The 15,372-nt window shown below is 50.1% G+C and overlaps 1 protein-coding gene across 1 annotated transcript in view; it reads right to left on the bottom strand.

The window, feature by feature from the left end:
- The window catches only part of RIBC2 (RIB43A domain with coiled-coils 2), a 74,584-nt gene that overhangs the window by 32,703 nt on the left and 26,509 nt on the right, over positions 1-15,372 (bottom strand). The window lies entirely within an intron of this gene.

The following is a 15,372-nucleotide window of genomic DNA, read 5'->3' as shown; positions in this document are numbered from 1 at the left end:
TTCAGTCGCTTCAATTTTTCCCTTCGATACCGACCAGCAGCAAAGAACATACGAGCGGACGCGCTCTCTCGGACATCAGAACCCGAAGATGCACCTAACCCGCCTCAATACATCCTGGATCCAGCCAAGGTCTTGTTAGCAGCCTCTGAAGAGGCCCCAGCGGGTAAGACGGTGGTTCCTAAGCGTTCTCGAAAGAAGGTCTTAGCCTGGGCTCACGATTCGCTGACCACCGGATATCCAGGGATCACCCAGACTCTGGAACTCCTGACCGAATTCTACTGGTGGCCCCGAGTTAAGGAGGACGAACGACAGTATGTCCAGTCGTGTCCTACCTGTGCTCAACACAAGCCTTTCCATGGACGCCCCTGGGGGCTTCTACAGCCGCTGCCCACTCCTACGGAGCTCTGGACTCACCTCTCCACCGACTTTATTGTGGATTTGCCTGTTTCCGACGGGAAGATGGTGATTTGGGTCACGGTCGACCGCTTTTCCAAGATGGCCCACTTCGTGCCTCTCGCCAAGCTACCCTCAGCGCCGGAACTGGCCAACCTCTTCATACAGCATGTATTTCGTTTACATGGCTTACCTTCGCACATTTCCTCCGACCGTGGGCCGCAGTTTACGGCCAAATACTGGAGATCCCTGTGCAGAAAATTTGGGGTGCGCTTAGACCTTACTACAGCCTTCCACCCACAAGCCAATGGCCAGGTCGAACGAACCAACCGGACACTGAAGGCCTTTCTTCAAGCCTTTGTTGGGGATCTGCAAGATGATTGGGTCACCCTTTTACCTTGGGCCGAATTCTCATACAACCGTCATAAGCATTCAGCCACCAACCAGTCTCCGTTTCAGCTCGTTTATGGGAAAACCCCTAGGCCCCCATTGCCTCTGCCTCTATCAGTCTCCTCTCCGGTGGTTCAGCTTACCGCCCCAGCAGCAGCACTCCCTGTGGACGTCCACTCAGGAGAAGCTCCGACTTGCCTCGGCCAAGGCGAAGAAATATGCCGATTGCCGACGACAGCTGGCTCCGATCTTCCTCCCAGGAAGTAAAGTTTGGTTAAGTACCAAGAACCTTCGCCTACGGATCCCGTCTATGTGATTAGCTCCCAAGTATGTGGGTCCATTTACGGTCTTGGAACGGGTAGGGGCAGTATCCTACCGTCTACGATTACCTTCCACTTTGTGGATCCATAACGTATTCCAGGTATCCCTGCTTAAACCGCTAGTGCTCTCCTTTCATGACAAACCTCCAGTGCCTACTACCACCGAAGCTGAAGTAGACGGCATTTATACTGTAAAGGAGGTTTTGGACGTTCGGTTTCATCACCGTCGGTGGGAGTACCTCCTCTCATGGTGTAAGGGAAACTGCAGAATCAGCTCAGCATGTTTGACATACAGCACAGAGTAGGATGACCTGACTAAACCATCCTTGAGTCTGGAATGCATAGTTTAGACTGGGACTGTTGGCATAGATCTGATTCTAGGATAGTGAGTAATCCTGTCCCACATACACACAGTCTAGTTTGGCACGCACACTTGTTTACATTAGGCTATAAAAGACAAGCAGCTATGGCTGAAAAACGGGGAGAGCGAGAAACTTACTTTCACTTTGCTGGCATGCAAAGTGCTGCGTGTCCTTTGTAGACGTACAAAGTGACTGGACACCTTTTGCCTGTGGTGGGCTCTCTCTCTCATGCAGGCTGATGAAAAGGGTATTGTGAGTATTGGCCGAAATATTGTGCACGGATACAGATGTATATGCTTAGCAATATTTTTAATGCTTAGAACTGTATATTTTAGTGCTTAGAACTGTATATGCTTAGAATTGTATATTTTAGTGCTTAGAACTGTATACCTTTAATACTTAGAATTGTTAAGATTGTATATCAATAAACATATTATTTTACTTTTACCTTATTCTCGCTTACCTCATTCCTTACACATGGGAAGGGTATGGCCCTGAGGAAAACTCCTGGGAACCATCCTCCAATATTTTGGATAAGAACCTTCTCCACCAGTTCCATATTGACCATCCAGGGAGGCCCAAGCCTCCAGGGAGGGGGCGTAAGGGAGGGGGTACTGTTACGGAACCAGGCCTTGCCCCGGTTCCCTCTCCTACCTCGAGGCTGGCCCGGCCCGATAGAGGAGCTCCTCGGCCCCCGGAGCCCGAATCGCAGCATGCTGCGGCTCCTGCGCGGCATCGGAGATGCTGCTGACTCCCGTCACTGGTCCCGCCCCCTAGACGCGCGCGCGGGGGCTAGGCTCTTAAGGGGCCAGCGCGGGAAAATTCAGGAAGTGCCTTTTGATGACGTCAGTCGCCCCAGGGTATTAGTACCCTGCACCTACACATCTCCAGTGCCTTGCAACAAGGTTCCTGGTCTTCTGCCTGCTGTTGCGGTGTTCCTGATTTGCTCTTCGTCCCGCTTCTGCCTTGCCCTCCTTGCTGATTGATTCTTCTGGACTTCGACCCCTGGACTGGCTTTGGACCGCTCTCTGACTTCGACCCCTGGATTGGCTTTGGACCGCTCTCACGCTTCGACCCCTGGATTGGCTTTGGACCGCTCTCTGGCTTCGACCTCTGGATTGGCTTTGGACCGCTCTCTGGACACCGACCCCTGGACTGGCTGTGGATCGCTCTTGGAAGCCGACCCCAGGACCGACTTTTGGATTACCTACGACCTGCTGGAGGCGCCAGCCGTCCGGAACCCACGACCTGCAGGAGGCGCCTGCATCCGGACCATCTTCCACCTTCAGAGAGTCGCCTATGTCCCAGCGGCCGTGTCCCTACGGGCTCCTCCTGGGGGGACTTCGGCTTCCAGGGTGAATCTCCAAAAGTCCCAGCGGCTGGACTCCTAAGGGCTCCTCCCGGGGGAGTGCCAGTCTCCAGGGTGAAGATTCTTCTACCATCAAGATCCAACATCGTCCATCCTCCCAGTGGCTCCCGAGTTCTTGGTCGCATAGGACTCCACCGTAGTCCAGCCTTTCAGCTTGTTCCTAGTCTCCGAGCCGCCTCCTGGTTGGGACACTTACTGTGGACCTCTACAGCACTCCATCCTCTGTCCCAACCGGCCCAAGGGTCCACGAACATAACATATCGAGTGGCCAGAGGACTACTTCAGAGACCAACATTGTGTTGCTGGGTCTCTCTGATGTGTCAGGTTCGGCAGATCCCTATCTCCAGCTTGCTGGCCCGTGCTGGGGCACGTTTCGCCTGCCACGGCGCTCCCCCGGAGCTCCTCTCCGGTCATGTTGTGGCCCAAGGGTACACTTTATCTCCCAGGAAATGGGACCGCTTCCAAACGCTCCCGCAACACTGATTTCAGCCTGCTCTACGACGCTCCGCTTGTCTTCACTCTGGACTTGGCCTCTCAGGCTTCGACCTGGTCTTACTCGGGCGCCCTCTGCCTCCTGTTCTCATTGGCGCCCAGGTCTCCGGGACTCCACCTCGTCCAGATCAGACCACCTACTCCTGCTACCGCTGCTGGACCCTGGCTGACCTCGTCATCCCTGAAAAGACCTTGGATGGAGGCCCCGGTACCCAAGGGTTCAACCTGCGGGGAACGAGGGCTGGTATCAGCAAAGCTCCAGCTGGCCTCCGTCAGTCAGCCAGCTCCGCCTGCCGACGGTGGGGACCCGTAGGGCTTGCCCTGAGGGTAGCGTCAACCCCACCTTGGCCCAAGGGTCCACCTCCTGCGCAACAGGTTGCCAAGGCCATGGACTTGGTGGAGCCATCCACCCTCCAGGCCATCCCCGGACTGGCTTCCAAGGTGCAAGAGCAACAGTGGTTTCTCGAGGCAATGGCCTCCTATATCGAGCATCTCCACGCCTGGCTTGATGCCCAATCAGGTCACCCACTTCCAGTACCAGCTCCAGCCAGCCAACAGCCGTCTCCCTTGCCATCCAGGGCTCTGCTGGCCCTACCAGCTCCACCTCGTTTCAATGGGGACTCTAGGCTCTGCAGAGGGTTTATCAACCAATGCTACATGCAATTTGTTCTGCAGCCTCCATCTTCCAAAATGAACTCATGAAGGTTAACGTCATCCTGTCTCAACTCTAGGGTAAGGTGTTGGCATGGGCTTCGCCCCTGTGGGAGCACTCGGACTCACTCCTACAAACGCTATCTCACTTTGTGGCTGTCTTCCATCGGACGTTTGATGATCCTGGATGGCAGGCTGTGGCAAGCACCAACCTTCTTCATCTGCGGCAAGGTCAACAGGCCCTGTACGATTACACTATAGAATACCGGACACTTGCTACAGAGTTATCCTGGCAAGAAGATTGTCTCCGAGCTATCTACCTGGACGGGCTATCTTCCCAGCTCAAAGATGAACTGGCGGCCCGCGAGCTCCCGTCCTCCCTTGAGGACCTTATCGACTTGACAGGCCATATCGACCCTCGCTTCCAAGAGCGCCACCGTGAGGCTTGGACACCCAGACAACCCATCTTGGAGCACTCCCACTCACCACCTTCCTCAGGTCCTGCCGCTGGCGGAACCCCCACCTATCTCTAAAGAGGAAGAGCCCATGCAGTTGGGCCATGGGCGTTTGCCCCGGAGGAGTGCCTCCGGCGGGGGCAGTCGGGCCTATGCCTATATTGTGGAGCTCCTGGTCATCGTCTCCAGACTTGTCCAGTCCGTCCGGGAAACTTCTGGGCCCAAGTTCAGTAGGGGTCCTGAACTTGGGCACTACTTCACCGGCCCCCCAGTTATTTCTACCTGTCACTTTAACCTGGGACTCCTGTTCCTTCCCTGTCCTTGCTCTGATAGACTCCGGAGCAGGGGGGAACTTTATTCTCAAGGACCTAGTACAACTTCTGGGTATTTCTACCTGTCCCCTGGAAACTTCCTTGTGTATTGCCTCCATTTATGGTGAGCCGTTGCTCGGCCGAATTTCCTTGGTAACTGAACCAGTTCGCCTTCTCACCGGTGCTTTCCATGAAGAAGAAGTGGAACTCATAGAAACATAGAAATGATGGCAGAAGAAGACCAACAGGCCCATCCAGTCTGCCCAGCAAGCTCTCACACTTATTTTCCCATACCTTTCTGTTACCCCGACCGCTGAGTTCAGGGCCCTTATTGGTAACTTTTTGATTCCAATTTCTTTCCACCCCCGCCACTGATGCGGAGAGCAGTGTTGAAGCTGCATCAAAGTGAAGTATAAGGCTTAATGTTTGAGGGTAGTAACCTTCGTAATGAGAAGTTACCCGATGTTTGTATACTCATACTGCTCAGATCAATGCCTTGTTAGATGTTGTCGGGATGTAAATCCTCTTTTCCTCATTCCTCTCCTTCCACTGAAGCAGAGAGCCTCGCTGGATATGCATTCAAGGTGAAGTATCAGGCTTGATAGGTTTAGGGTAGTAACTGCCTCAACAAGCAAGCTACTCCCACATTTATTTGTTTAACCAGACTGTGCAATTCAGTCCGTGTTGGTTGTTGTCTGAATGTAAATCCTATTTCTTCATTGCCCCCTGCCGTTGAAACAGTAAGCTGCGCTGGATATGCATTCAAAGTATCTGGTTTAATTGGTTAGGGGTAGTAACCGCCACAACAAGGAAGCTACTCCCACACATTTGTTTACCCAGACTGTGCAATTCAGTCCTTGTTGGTTGTTGTCTGAAAATAAATCCTCTTTTCTTCATTCCCCCCTGCCGTTGAAGCTGTGAGCTGTGCTGGATATGCATTCAAAGTGAAGTATCTGGTTTAATTGGTTTGGGGTAGTAACTGCCGCAACAAGCAAGCTACTCACACGCTTATTTGTTTACCCAGACTGTGCAGCCTTGTTGGTTGTTGCCTGAATGCAAATCCTCTTTTCCATATTTCCTCTTAGAAATTCTCCTCGTCTTAGGAAAATCTATTCACCCGGTGGTTCTAGGATTACCTTGACTCCAGCGTCACTTCCCCCAGTTTGACTGGGGAATGCTCCAGCTCACAGAATGGAGCCCAGCTTGCCATCAGACCTGTCTGAAAAAGGTGGTACCAACTCCTACAGTTTCTCTTGCAACCACTACCTCTGGCATTCCTGCTCCATACGCAGATTTTGAGGACGTCTTCTCAAAACAGAAGGCTGATATCCTTCCGCCTTTCCGTAAGTTCGATTGCCCAATCGAGCTTCTACCAGGGACCACACCTCCTCGAGGCTGGACCTACCCGTTGTCACAGCCTGAGACCCGTGCCATGACGGATTATATCCAAGAGAACCTGGCCAAAGGATTCATTAGACCTTTGACTTCTCCCGCTGGAGCAGGATTTTTCTTTGTCACGAAGAAGAACGGGTCCTTGAGGCCATGTATTGACTATCGAGGCCTGAATACCATAACTCGCAAAGACAAGTATCCTCTGCCTCTGATCTCCGAGTTGTTCAATTGCCTTCAAGGGGCTTCCATCTTTTCTAAACTAGACTTACGAGGAGCCTATAACCTGGTGTGCATACGCCCTGAGGACATCTGAAAAACGGCTTTTATTACCAGGGATGGGCATTACAAATACCTGGTAATGCCTTTCGGCCTCTGCAATGCCCCTGCTGTATTCCAGCGAATGATCAACAAGATCTTCCAGGACCTCCTGTATGTCAAAGTCGTCACATACCTTGACGACATCCTTGTCTTTTCCAAGGACTTAGCTACCTACCATGCTGATGTTCACACAGTTCTCCAACGTTTTCGTGAAAACCATCTCTTTGCCAAATTGGACAAATGTCTTTTTGAGCAATCCAGTCTACCCTTCCTAGGATATTTCATTTCACAACGAGGATTTTCCATGGACCCAGATAAACTTAAAGGAATACAAGATTGGCCCCAGCCAGTGGGCCTTTGGGCACTGCAGCGATTCCTGGGATTCACGAATTATTACCGCCATTTCATCGCTAATTACTCGACTCTGGCAGTTCTCCTCACAGCTATGACCCGCAAGGGCCGAGACACCTGGAACTAGTCCCCTGAGGCCCTCACTTCTTTTCAACGTCTCAAAGATGCCTTTCTTGCTGGATCTTGTTTGCAACATCCGGACCAAACCGTCCCTTCATTGTCGAAGTAGACGCCTTTGCAATAGGGGCTGGGATGGTCTTGAGCCAGCACTCAATGTTGGAAACCTTGACGCCATGTTCCTTTTTCTCCCGCAAGTTCTATCCCGCAGAACAGAATTATAGTATCGGTGATCGGGAGTTACTTGCAGTCAAGCTTGCCTTAGAGGAGTTGCGCCCTTGGCTAGAGGGCGCTCAACATAAGTTCACAATTTTCACTGACCACAAAAACCTTGAACACTTGAGTCATGCCCAGCGTTTTAACGCTCGCCAGGCCCGCTGGGCATTATTCTTTTCCAGGTTCAACTTCGAACTCTGGTATCGCCCTGCAGAGAAGAACCTCTGGGCGGATGCCCTGTCTCGCTCCTTTGAACCCGAAGATGTCCCCGAAGAGCCTAGCCACATCATTGATCCCGCATGTATCCGCTTATCAGCAACCTTTTCAGTCCCAGCCGGTAAAACTGTCGTACCTCGCCAGCTTCGTGAGAGAGTTCTCCGTTGGGCACATGCTTCAAAGTTCGCCGGTCACCCAAGACGGGCACGAACCCTCGCTCTTCTCCAGTGGTTCTTCTGATGGCCCACCATGGTCACTGATACTAGACCCTACGTCGATTCCTGCAACCCGTGTGCCCAGCAGAAGCCCACGGTCAGTCGACCCTGGGGCCTTCTCCAACCACTTCCTGCACCTCTCCACAGATTTTGTTGTGGATCTGCCTCCGTCAAAAGGAAACACGGTCACATTTGGGTCATCATCGATAGGTTCTCCAAAATGGCCCATTTTGTTCCACTACCTGGCCTACCTTCAGCTTCAGAACTAGCACGTCTCTTTTTTTTCCACGTGTTCCATCTGCATGGCCTACCCAAGGATATAGCTTCGGACAGAGGTCCCCAGTTTGTCGCCCGTTATTGACGCGCCCTGTGCAGCAAGTTCGGCATTAACATCAGCCTCACCACAGCTTACCACCCACAGGCCAACGGGCAATCTGAATGCATGAACCGTTCCTTGAAAGCCTTTCTACGCGCATATATCAATGATCGGCAGGGCAACTGGGCAGAACATCTCCTGTGGGCGGAGTTTTCCCACAACTCCCACATCGCCGCTGCTACGGGGGTATCGCCATTCACCATTGTCTATGGCAGGCCAGCCGCTCAGACCACTGCTGACGCCCTTAAAGCCCTTTGGAACCAGTCAAACTTCTGTTTGCGTCAGGCAGCGGCTCGGGCTAAGAGGTCCATCGACACCCATGGACACCCATTGACGTCTTGCTCCTGAATTTCTACCTGGACAGAAGGTCTGGCTGAGTATGCGATACATTCGCCTCAAAGTATCTTCCCAAAGATTTGCACCAAGATACATTGAACCTTTTCCGGTCACCCATCTTATTGGACCTGTTACTTATCAGATCTGGTTGCCACCGACCCTTAGCATCCATAACACGTTCCATGTGTCCTTGTTGAAAACGGTGATTCTCTCTTGGCCTTCTCATAAGGCACCTGAACCATCTCATCTGGTCGCTGAGTCCGATAGTACCTACAAGGTCCGAGAAGTCCTTGACGCCTGCCGTAGGGGTTGTCGGTGGGAGTACCTCTTCTCGTGGGAGGGTTACGGCCCTGAAAAAAACTCTTGGGAGCCAGCGCACAACATCTTGGACAAAAGCCTCCTTCTGCAGTTTCATCATGCCCATCCGGGCAAACCCAGACCTCCAAGAGGGGGGCTTAAGGGGGAGGTACTGTTGCATGTGCTGGCTGCAGCATGCCCGTGGCCAGGCCCTCTTACCTCCGTTTACCAGCTCCAGTGCCTGGTTCTGCCTCTCTTGCGGCCGTGGGCTGCTGTCTCCGGGCCGCTCCCCATGCTCCCAGCTCTGCAGCGGATGTCTTTGCTCAGCAATGGGCCTCCCCACATAGTCTGCTGGGAGACGCTGCCGTCTTGAGCCGCGCCCCTTCCTAGGCGTGCATGCATCAGTTCTGCTTTTAAAGGGGCTGAGGTGGGAATCCAATCCGCAGCCCTGGATGATGATGTCACTGGGTTCTGGTACCGAAGGCTGGGCCCAGCCAGTGCTTCCTTGCCTTGGCAACAGGTCTCCATGCTAGTCATGTGCTTAGTGACTTGCTCTCACATACACATGCTCTCACATACACATACTCTCACGCTCTCTTTCATACAAACACTCACACACAAATCTCTCTCTCCTCATACGTACATGTGCTCTCTCACCCCCACATGCTCTCTCACACATACACACACATGCTCTCTTATTTACATAGGCTCTCACACTGGCAGCTGCAGTCCAGCCTCACTAATGACTCTAGACAGTACAAGGAGAGAAGCTGCTGCACTGACTGCACGAAGCTTGTCCTCCATTTCCTTCCCATGCTGCTCTGCTCTTGCTCCTGTCATACCTGAATGCGAATGAAGCAGGTAGCACATGCTTCTCTGCTGCATCTGTGCACTCAAGGCCCGTTGCTGTAGTCGTCGATCAATACGACCCGTGAGGTCAATCAATGCCTCAAGATCATCTGGAATCTCTCGTGCCGCCAACTCGTCTTTGATACGAGGAGAAAGTCCTTCCAGAAAGATTCTTCCTAAGCAATCAGTCTGCCATCCCAGCTCGGATGCCAAGGTGCGGAACTCCACCGCAAAGTCAGCCAAAGTACGAGCGCCTTGACGGAGGTTGAGGAGTTCCGAGGAGGCGGTAGACAGACGTCCTGGTTTATTTATTTATTTATTTAAGCAGTTTTATATACCGTTGAATGGAGAAATCCGTCTCAACGGTTCACAAAATTCAAATATAATAATAACAAAAGAATAGTTAGAAGAAAGAAACAATACATATTATAATATTATAAATAACTAAAAACTATAACCTAAAAATATAAAAATTACCATCAATAGGAATAAAATGCTACCTTTAAAAAGATTAAAACAGTGAAGAAATAAAAATAGAAATATTTAAAGTCTCTCAAAATCTGATATTGCCTATGGATTCTTTTGTGTCCTCTATTCTTCTGTATATGCTTGCCGGAATAACCAGGTCTTTAAATCCTTCCGAAATTGTTTTTCATCATGTTGCACTCTCAAATCTGGTGGTAATTTGTTCCAAAGCTTTGGATCCGCAATTGATATGGTTCGTTCCCTGACTTCGCATAAGTGGGCCGATTTAATATTTGGAATTGTAAGGAGTCCCTTGTTAGATTATCTCAAATCTCGTTGCGGGTCATGTAATCTTATTGATGTATTAAACCAGTCAGTTGTATCTTCATATAGAATTTTGTGGATGATACAGAGCACCTTAAAAGTTATTCTCTGTTCAATCGGTAGCCAGTGTAACTTTTTTAGTACTGGAGTTATGTGTTCTTTCCTTTTGGTACCTGTCAGTATACGTGCTGCCGTATTTTGTAAAATCTGTAAAGGTCTAAGTCAAATTTTCGGTAGACCTAGAAACATTGCGTTGCCATAGTCCAGTCCTGTGAATATCATTGATTGTAATACTAATCTAAAATTCTCTTGTGATAACAATGGTTTAAGTCTTTTCAACATCATTAACTTCCCATATCCTTCTTTAATTATCTTTGAAATGTGTTTCTGGCAATTAAATTCAGTATTGATCTGGAAACCTAAATTCCTTGTTATATTTTCAAATTTCATATCCTTAATATCAGTGGTCAAACTTAGTTTTTGTTCATCATAAAATCTTTTCCTATCTAAAATCATAAATAGAGTTTTCTCAAGGTTTAAAATTAATTTCAATTGTGTCAGTAGTTGTCTGATAATTTTTAAATACATTTTAATAAGTTTGATAGTCGCGTCTACATCATTCTCAATCGGAAACAAGATCTGGATATCATCGGCATAAACAAAATATATCAGATTCAGACCAGCTAATAAATGGCACAAAGGCAACAGATATACATTAAACAGTGTTGCCGACAACACCGACCCCTGAGGGACTCCTGTTGTTAATTGAAGGCTCTGGTTCATCGAATACTTGGCGGAAGGTCCGAACAAACCGCGGCAAGTCGCCCAAAATGGAGTCTCCACATTCCCAGATTGGGGACGCCCAGGCTAGGGCCTTCCCATCCAACAAGGAAATGATGAAGGACATCTTAACCCGATCTGTTGGGAATTGTTGTTCCTGCAGAGAGAACCGAATGAAACAATGGTTCAGAAATCCTCGACATTGTTTGGCATCTCCAGCATATCGAGGTGGGGCAGGCAAGTGGGTTATAGCACTTGTAAAGCTCGGAATTGCAGGCATAGGAACTGCAGCCTCTGCTCCTCGGACCGAGTCAAGCCGGTTCACTAAAAGCTCAACAGTGGCGGTCAGAGTCTCTAGGCACTGTTGTTGTTGCCTCTGTTGCATAAGTTGTTGAGCCAGGCCTGGAATAGCCTGGAGGCCCGTCAAGTCCACCGGGTCCATGGCCTTGCAATCTGTTCTACTGTGGACCCTTGGTCTGGAGGGTACTCACCGAGGAATGGTCCGGATGAACTCCTCTCTGGATGGTGGAGTGAATAGCCTAGGGGAGAGTCAAGGCAAGCGGCCAGCAACAGAGTCCAGGTCCAGGCAGGGTCAAGACAGGCGGCAGGCAAACGGAGTCCGAGTCCAGGCAAGGTCAAGGCAGGCGGCAAGCAACCAAAGTCCGGGTCCAGGCAGGGACAAGGCAGGCGGCAAGCAAACAGAGTCCAGGTCCAGGCAGGGTCAAGGCAGGCGGCAAGCAACCAAAGTCCGGGTCCAGGCAGGGTCAAGGCAGGCGGCAGGCAAGGCAGGGTCAAAGTCCAGGCTGAGTCAAGGCAGGCGGCAGGCAAGGCAGGGGCAAAGTCCAGGCTAAGTCAAGGCAGTCAGCAGGCAAGGCAGGGTCAAAGTCCAGGCTGAGTCAAGGCAGGCGGCAGGCAAGGCAGGGTCAAATCCAGGCTGAGTCAAGGCAGGTGGCAGGCAAGGCAGGGTCAAAGTCCAGGCAGGTGGCAGGCAAGGCAGGGTCAAAGTCCAGGCAGGCGGCAGGCAAGGCAGGGTCAAAGTCAAGGCAGGCGGCAGGCAAGGCAGGGTCAAAGTCAAGGCAGGCGGCAGGCAAGGCAGGGTCAAAGTCAAGGCAGGTGGCAGGCAAGGCAGGGTCAAAGTCCAGGCTGAGTCAAGGCAGGCGGCAGGCAAGGCAGAGTCAAATTCCAGGCTGAGTCAAGGCAGGCGGCAGGCAAGGCAGGGTCAAAATCCAGGCTGAGTCAAGGCAGGCGGCAGGCAAGGCAGGGTCAAGGAGAATACCGGAAGCAGCTAAGCAGGAACCTCGTTGCAAGGCATCTGAAGATTCACAGGGAGAGGTTTAAATCTCCCCAGGTGCTGACGTCATCATCCGGGGCCGGCCAGACCTTCCCGCCGTGGCCCCAAGGGGCCTGTGTGGGTGAGGCCTGTCCAAACCTTTCGATCTGGACACTGAGGGACTGAGGGTACCAAGGCTGTGGAAAGCCTGAGGGCCCAGGCACAGGCTTGGGGAACTGTGGCCTCAGGACCAAAGCACCGGATGGCGCTGGTGGTTGGTGCATGTCTTCCTCCTCCTCGGACCTGATGATGAGAATTGCTTCCAGGAGGGTATCGGTGGCTTGGGGGAACCAATGGTCCCCCGAGCACTGGCTGCGTCTGAAGGGCACCAAGTAAGATGTTCAGATGCTCAAGCAGGGGCAACAACAGAGATGGTGCGGGATCCAGTCGGTGCCAGGGTGGGGGTGGGGGTTTCAATGCCCTGTAAGGCTTGGAGCACCGCACCCTGCAGTCCAACTCCTCCTGGAAGACCGGTAAAAAAAGGACTGGTGGAGGGGGACGAGGCATTACTGGACTCTCCTCGGAGCCCCGGTGCCCGGCACGGATGTCGGTAGGGACCGTCTTGGGCTCCTGGGTCTGCTGGATGATCGGTCCTCCTCACCACGGGGCCACTTTGGTGGCAGTATGACGGACGCCAGTGACCGGAGCTGTGCGCCAACGGTGACCAGTGGTGATGCTTACAGGTTTCCCACGGTGCTTGGTCAGGTCTTTTCCAGTCATCGAGGAAGTGGAGGAAACCAATTTCCGAGAAAGCATCGAAAGCAGTGAGGGCAAATCACCGGCTCCCCGATCCTTGGAAGTAGCTGCTGGGGGTGTACAGAGAGACGGCGTATCCAGTTGTTCCCTCTACCCCTGGGTGTTGGGGATTCTGAAGCTGGCATAGATGGAGTGGACTTTTTGGGGCCAAAGAGTTTCTCCATTTGTCGAGATGAGCACGACAGGCCTTTGGGGGTCATCTGATCTCACAGCTGACATCCTTGGACGTGATGCAATGCCCCCCGGCAGAGGATGCAGACCTCATGTGGGTCTATGATGGATAAGGTCCACGGGTACTGAGGGCAACAGCGAAACCCGGAAAATGCTATGAAAACGAGCCAGCGAGCAGTCAATGAATGGCGGTCACAGAGAAGCGAGCCGCCAGGAATCTACCGTGAAAAGGTTGAAATGGTAAAACTAACCTGCCGCGCCGAGGGGACACTGTCTGGAGGAAAGGGGGCCCGATGTAAAACAGGAGAAAAAAATACTTTAAAAGCAACTAGCACCGTGGAAAATAAGAGACTGAAGGGGACCTTGCGTGGACACTCAGATAGTGGCATGCTGTGCATGCTCAGTGTGCCAGTCAAAGTTTCTAGAAACTTTCATAAAAGTTTTCCATGCTGGGCTCCATCTGATGATGTCACCCATCTGTGAGGACTACCATCCTGCTTGTCTATGAAGGTATCCTCCATGTGACTCATTTGCAATTCACACAGTATCTTTCTTGAAGCGGTGTGAATGAGGAATGATTAACTAGGGCAATTGATAAATATATGTGTGTATTATTGTGCCAATTTTATTTTTTGTGTAATAAAGCTTTTGTGTAATAAAGCTTGCAACATTATGCATCTTCCAAATCATTTAAAACATTAGTGATGTTACTTATCCTATTTTAGGGTTCTCTGACGTGTGTGTATGTATATATATATATATATAGATAGATAGTCAAAACAAATAAAGACAGAAGAGAACTATTTTTAATTTAATGGTCCTCACCTATTATAAAAATGCACACATATTTATGAGGAACAAAAAACATGTTTTTAATAATCAAAAATACATACAATAATACACGTAATAATCAAAAGTACATATAATAATATAAGTTCACAATTCATTAAAACCACTTTAAAAAAAAAATGTTTTTGAGCAGAACCAAGAATCTGAATAATGTCCATCTCATCTTTACAGGACAATATCCTAAAGTTACCAATCTTAAAACTCTGATGTGATATATACACACATATGACAGCCACATTGCCAGCCAGTGGCTCAAAGCCCCCATTTTATTTCTTTTCAAGTTGCTGAAAGGAGTAGGTCCGAACATACGCACACAAGCACAGACAGACAGAAACCCCACACCCAGACACAGAGAGAAACAGATACTTCATACCCAGACACTCCATACCCAGACCAACGCCCAAACAGATATAGACACAGAGACTCCACACCCAGACAGAAAAACATAGAGGTTTAGATCGCAGCTCGCCAGGCAAACACAGAGACACATGCTCCACTCCCAGACACACAGGCCACACACCATAATGGTAAGGAGCCAGCAAAATATTTTTAGGAGCTGAAAAAACTCCATCCCATCCTGCCCAACTTTTTTTTTGTTTTTGTTCTACTGTTTTCACTAATTTTTCATATTTTTCTCTCTATTTTTTATTTTCTCAGGTTTTGATTTGCTTATTTAACATTTTTAATTCACTTTTTGCCTTTATTCTCTTTCCCCATCTCCTCAATCTCTCTAGCCTCTTTTCCCATTCCCCTCCCTATCTCACCGGTTATTTTACTGGGACCATAACAGCTGTGATCCCACTCCCTGCTAGGGATCTGGCAGCAGCAGGAAATCCTCACGGGCTGAGGCCTGAGGGTAGCAGCTCTTCATGGGTTGTGAAAACTGCAGTGGCTCCTCCTATGTCCAGTTCTACCACAGAGTTCTGCTGCAGCAGAAGCAGTTCCTCTCCCCAGCCCACTGAAAGAGATGCATGCTTACAAATATAAATATACACATAGGGGCAACCTCTATCCATTCATATATATGTATTTTCTACACCATATTCAAAACACCATATTTGTATTAATCATACCCAATTTGTATACATATACATGTAATATTACAAAATGTTACATCAAAATTACCCTATACAATCAAGATTAATACTTATGGACACGTTGGTAGTACATCCTACACCTTTACATCATATTAGACATAACAATATCATATCCCCTTATAAAACACATATACCCATATCATATATCCACCACACCCATGCACACCCATTCAC

Source organism: Rhinatrema bivittatum, chromosome 4 (genome assembly GCF_901001135.1).
Source record: "Rhinatrema bivittatum chromosome 4, aRhiBiv1.1, whole genome shotgun sequence".
Lineage (NCBI taxonomy): Eukaryota > Metazoa > Chordata > Amphibia > Gymnophiona > Rhinatrematidae > Rhinatrema > Rhinatrema bivittatum.
The sequence above is the reverse complement of the archived record's forward strand: the minus strand, read 5'-3'. Positions and strand labels throughout refer to the sequence as shown.